The sequence below is a fragment of the Galeopterus variegatus genome, unplaced genomic scaffold (genome assembly GCF_000696425.1).
Source record: "Galeopterus variegatus unplaced genomic scaffold, G_variegatus-3.0.2 Scaffold8200, whole genome shotgun sequence".
NCBI lineage: Eukaryota > Metazoa > Chordata > Mammalia > Dermoptera > Cynocephalidae > Galeopterus > Galeopterus variegatus.
The window spans coordinates 10,365-17,050 of NW_007734311.1; positions in this window are offsets into that span (position 1 = coordinate 10,365).

Below are 6,686 nucleotides of genomic sequence, written 5' to 3' on the forward strand. Positions count from 1 at the left end.
CATAGTTGGACTTTAGAAATACACAAACCCATGCACACACACACACACACACATGCACCCATGCACGAACATACCCGCATATAGGGAAAACTCTTTCTTTATGCTCTTAGGTTCACTAGTTGGGAGGCCTTTGAATTAAACTGACAGAAGAAATATTAACCAGAGTAAAAAACAAAGTTCATTCATAAGCACATGGTAGCACACAATAAAACTAGCTCACTCAATAACTAGAGATCAAGATCTGGGTTTATATACCTTACTTGCTAGGTGACATGAAGGGGAAATACACACCCACACTTACACGCACACACACACACACACACACACACACACAAACCCTTCTTGAGGAGAATTGGTTACAGAAAGTAAACAGAATCTTCCTGTCTCTTAACAACTTTCTGAGAGCTGAGTTGTTTTACAGGTGAAAAAACCAAGCATCAATGGAGTTAAAAGCTTACTTACCCAAGATGAAACAACATCAATATTTGAGAGCTAAAATTCAAACACACATACAGTCATATGCCTGTGTCTGGGTGAAGAGAAAGCTTCCTTTCTACCCTATGAAGGTTTGCTGAAATGAACTGACAGTTAACAGGAGAAAAAAAACCACACATTTATTAACATGCAAGTGTGCACAGGAACCATGCAAAATATGGAACCCAAAGAAGAGCCAGGTGGCTGAAACTTAAGTAGTGTCCTTTCCATGGGGGAGAGGGAGTTGAAGACATATAGGCAATTGTGAGGAGTAGTAAATGGTTTACAAGGGAATAGAATGAGCAGAAAGAACTGACGATGGGTGGTAAATGATTTTCTTTGGAAAGTGAATGGAACCAGAAGAACAAAGAACTGACGATGGGTGGTAAATGATTTTCTTTGGAAAGTGAATGGAACCAGAAGAACAGAAAATAGATTGTAACAAATTGTGTCTAGGTGTGGTGACATTTCTTGATGAGTTTAATTCTCTTTGGTTAATAAAGTTTCAGAGAGGGGACAAAAGGCAATTAATTTGGAGGAGCTTCACAGAGAATTTCAGGAAGTTCTACAGTACGTTTGGGAGTAGAAACAGTAGAAGGTCATAAAGTCCTTGGGTCTGAGGCTGCTTCTAAGGCCCTTTCATTTCCTTTAGTACAAAGTGTTCAGCAAATGAAAGCACCATACTTTGGGGTACTGCTTTCTGAGCCCCAACACTTGTACGTAGGCCTCCTCCACATTTTACATTAACAAATAGAACATCCTGTATGTATTTTATATGCCATCTTTGCCCACAATTGTAAAACTGTGAATATTTGATTTGAAAACAATAATTCCACAGGTATAGAAGTTTCTTTTTATGGCAACCCCACTTCTGTCAAATAATACAAATACCAAAATGACAATGTAAAGGTACTGTATTATATTTGAGTACAATGGAATTCATCAAAAATCAGCCTTTAGGAAACTTCCCTGATACAGTATACTCATTTGAAAGTACTAAATGCTATATTTTCTTTTTAACAAAAGGGTGCTGAGAACCGCATATTGCCTATTTTCATACATCATTCCATATGGTGCTTATTGTTCTGCTCACTTAGACATGCATTAAACACTCCGTCCAACACCAGCATTATCCCCACAATTGTTGAGAAAGCAAACATAGCCTTTTTTAAATGACACTTTTGTATTATGTAGTGAACAATCATTTTGGGTTTCTGAAAAGAATGCTTCTATCTATCAAGTGGAAGGACAGCACCTAGCAAAAAATCTGCTCTGTTAAATCTATAAAAGTCTATGATTTTTTACCCTATTGCTCAGCTCAGCAATTAAATTTATGTAAATATGTAACTAAACATGTCAAAGCAAATTTTACTTTGTTTCTGTACAGCACATGGTTTCTTCCAGAATAACAAATTGTCAAATATTTTGATCACATATCACCATAACAGAATATGCATTTGACAAAAAATAAGTAATTACCATTATTGTTATAGCCAAGTTTTCAAAAGCAAAAATACTGCCTAATAAAGGAAAGAAGTCATTAGGATATGACAAACAGCTTTCTAATGACATTTCATTATCATACACTAAATGTCAGATGAGTCTAATTTTATTATTCTCTTCTTTCTATACCTCTATACCCTTTTTTTAATGTGTTTGTGTGTTTCTCCCATTGAGAAACTTTTTCTTTTTTATGTCTGCATCTTCCAGTAGGCTTTAGAAGTGTGCCTTTAATGACAGGCAAGTCAAAATGCCTACACTGAACAAATGCTTGTTCAATGAATGAATGAATATATAGGAACCTAGTGAACTTGAGGAGCACTAAATAAGTTCATTTAACATAACTGTCAAGTTCCTTCAGTTACTCAAATAGAGTGTTACTGTCTAAACAAACTAGATTTAACTGTGCAGGTCAGTCACTCTCTCTGCACCTTCACTTTAGATGCTGCTATACCAATCTTTCCATCTTTCCAGAATGAATCTTTATTTTTCTCCCGTCATTATTTCTCTCTCACTCTCCCAGCGTTTTTGGTCTCTCTCATGCCAGATGATTAACTCCTTGATCTTTGGGAGTATGTCTCCAGCAGTAATAAAATGTGTGAAATTTTCCAGATATTGTTTTCTATTTTTAAGATGCTGAGAAAAGGCACTCAACTTAAATGAATTTGATGTATTAGGACTCAAAATAAAAATATTTAATTTTTATTCAGTTCATTAAATGTGTGATGTCCTTGTAATGATCCTGTTAACCATCTGCATTCCTTGAGGTTGTGTTCTATTTCACTCCTTTAAGATACATTTTCTATCAAAAAAATTTATAAGATAACTTTTCTCTACTTCTTTTATTTCAAGAAGTATTTCAGGAATTTTTGAAGAAATAAATGTTACTGAAAATAAAATAAATAGAATAAAATTGATTTTTGATATCATATAGATTCAGACACACTCTTACACTCATATACAAAGACTAGCAGGTCATTAAAATATGAATTCCAGATTATTGTCTGTTAATTGGAGAAAGTAGTGTATGATGTGAGGATATTGCACAGGATACTTTCCTTTCAAAATATGGAGGATCAGGGAGGATGGGTAGAAAACATACATAAAAATAGCTAAAGACAACAGATAAGAAAGAAGAAAATGTACTTGAAAAAAGAACATATTTTGATATTGGTACTTTTAAATATGTGAGAGAAAAGATATCTGTTTATAATTATTAATTGTAATAAATTCCTTTAAAGAGCCAAAGATTATCAGGGTGAACCAAGATACAAAATCTAGTATATTTCATTGCTTACACAATTTTTAGTAATTAAAGTAATGCAAACCATTAAGATAAAGTAATTAATCAATTTGTAAGAACTCCCTTCCTACAGGTATTTTTATGGCTCTCCGCTTCATTGTGTGACTCTATCACTGAAGACTTCCCTGAACATTCTTTTTTAAGAGAGAAACTTCAAATATGTCCATGCACTGTCTCCTCTGTTTTTCCTCACAGCCCTGTCACCATCAGTACAGATTCTTCATTGCTTCTTCTCTCATCAGCCCCCTCCTCCACCACCACAGAATGACACTCTTACTGTGTAGTCCTCCTTGCTCTTCCTCAAGCTACATGGCCGTCCTCTGCACAGGGCCTTTGCACTGATGTTCCCCTTGACTGGAACACTTTCCTCCATACACCTGAATCACTGATTCTTCTCTCTTTCAAATATTTGCTTAGTTATCAACTTTTTTTTTTTTGTCCTTTTTGAGAAAGGCTGCACCACGCTCAGCCAGCGAGCACTGTGAGCGCACCGGTCATCCCTACATAGGATCCGAACCCGCAGCAGGAGCGCTGCTGCGCTCCCAGCACCACACTCTCCCGAGTGTGCCACGGGCTCGGCCCTCAGTTATCAACTTTTATTTGAGGCCTCTGTTGACCATATTCTCTCTCATTGATTCCAAATGCCCCTGGCAGTGAACCCTCATATCCTGTGCTGTTTTCCACTTTATTTATTATTTTAATAGTACATTTTACCTTGTAATGTGAGTGTATGACTAGTTTTTGTATTTTTCTGCTTTCCTCTGCTGAGAATTTATAATCTATAAAAACCATAACTGATAAGGCCTCGTGAATGTATGACTAGTTTTTATATTTTTCTGCTTTCCTCTGCTGAGAATTTATAATCTATAAAAACCATAACTGATAAGGCCTGGCTTGCATATCAACATTTGAATATTTCTTTCCCAGAATCTATGAGGAGCCTACACAAGTTGATTACAAGTAATGCACAAACTTCAATAAATTTACAAAGCTTAACTAAAAGGAGCCATATATTCTGATCATAATGCAATACAATTTAAAACTGCTATGTGAAAGATCAAAAACAAAGTAACCTTTAACTCAAAATTATAAAAATAAAATGAAAATCATAATCTTGTTATTTTTCATCAAATAAGAAGTGAAAAAAAAGATAACTTCAGACTATCTATATAATGTACCAGAATAAAAATAATCCAGATTAATACACATAAGTAAAAAGTAAAGTGACATTCAGATGAATAATGGAAATAATTAAATTCCAATATTACTTATCATGTAGCAAAAATAAATAAGTCAAGCAGTTATAAATAGGTGCTAGTGAAAGAACCATAAATTCAACCTAATAATGCAGGGGAAAGAACATGATTAAACTAAAATAACAATTAATGAATTAAAAATTTAAAATAAATTGAAAACCATTAATCAAAAAAAGCTAAAAGAGATACTATTCAGGGAGCCAAAGATGAAAGAAAAAAGTAAGAGTACAAATAATTCAGGAGAGAGAGAGGAAAAGAGAGATCAAGAAAAAGAGATGTGAGAAGCATCATTTAAAATGTAATGGATTAGGGAATTAAACTATATTATAATTTAAACTGAATGATATATAATTGGTTGATCAGTCTTTGGCTTCTGCTGTGACACAGTAAATATTACAAGAATTAGCTTCTCATTATACACAACTCTAAGTCTGAACAAAATGGGTTTCAATACTGGGAAAACATTAAGCAAGAAAACCTTATTAATAGTAATTTTGTTATCACCATGCATGCTAAGGTGGCATTGACATAGAAAGTCACCACTAGCCTCTCGTTTGCCTTAAATCCTGAGGCTACCTTTTGTTAAATAGTTTGATGCTGGCTTCTTAATCTCCAATTTAGCCTGTCTCAGCATCACTAAGTTTTCAATGAATAGAATTGTCCTTCCCAAAGTCCATCAAAGATGTAATACATGCAAGAGTAGCTTCTTTATCCACACCAAAAAAGTACCCCCTAAAATTCTGGGGAATGAACAAACTTTTCTGCAAGAGTCACTTTTAAATCTATATGAAAATTGATTCCATTATCACGACATTGCACGATTCACAAAAATATTTTACTCTGATTCTCACTGCATGCCTTTTCAGATTCTTACTTTGCTTCCTTATCTTGGACAAATAATCCTCAAAAAGTATTTCATCTTTCTTTTAAGTTTTAATTGTTTTTCATTCATATTAAAACATTTAAACTGGTTATATACAGAAGAAATAAGTTTTGAATCATTAAATTAATTATAAAATGTTTGCTATTCTCAAGGCTGATTTTGTCTTTCTGCTATAATTTTTTTGCATATAAAATTTTAAAAAGGATGTTAAAATAAAAAATACTTTTTATTATTTTATACAATACATACAATACAAATATTGTATGTAGACAAATTAGGTAACACTGCCAAACTAGAAAGCAGATCCTCCACCATTCCTTGTGATCCCTCAAAATGTCTATGTATCAGCTTGTGAACACTTTGTTCACATTGATAGTTATGAGCAGTAGCCAATACATAATAGTTGGAGTTCTGCAGTTTATTTTTCTCAGATTTGCTAAAATTTTAAACAACATTATAAGCATGTTCTCTGGAGTCAACATATCTTGGAAACTATGCAAATTCATGGAAATTAAACATGTTACTTTATGACAAATGGATCAAAGAAGAAATAAAGTAGGAAATTGAAAAATGTCTTGAAAAAAAAAATGAAAGTACAAGCACAATGTACCAAAACATCTAGTGATAAATTTAACCAAGGAGGTAAAGATCTCTACAATGAAAACTACAAAATACTGTTGAAAGACATTAAAGAGGACATAAAAAGGTGGAAAGAAATTCCATGCTCTTGGAGTGGAAAAACTAACATTGTGAAAATATCCATACTACCCAAAATGATCTACAGATTCAGTGCAATACCAATCAAATACCAGTGACATTCTTTGCAGAAATAGAAAAAAAAAATCCTAACATTCATGTGGAGCAACTAAAGACCTCAAGCAGCCAAAGCAATCCTGAGCAAAAATGAAAGTAAAAATGAAGCCAGAGTCATAACAGTATGTGATTTCAAATTATACTACAAAGATATAGTAACCAAAACAGCATGGTACTCACATGAAAATAGACATTTGGATCAGTGGAAAAGAATAGAGAACCCAGAATCAGTCCACAGACTTACAGCCAATTGCTTTTTGACAAAGGCAACAAAAACATACATTGGGGAAAACACTGCCTCTTCAATAAGTGGTGCTGGGAAAATTGGCTATCCATATACAGATGAATGAAACTAGATCAGCAACTCTCACCATACACCGATATCAACTCAAAGTGGGTTAAAGTCCTGAAACTATAAAACTACTATGGGAAAATTTAGGGGAAACACAACAGGAAG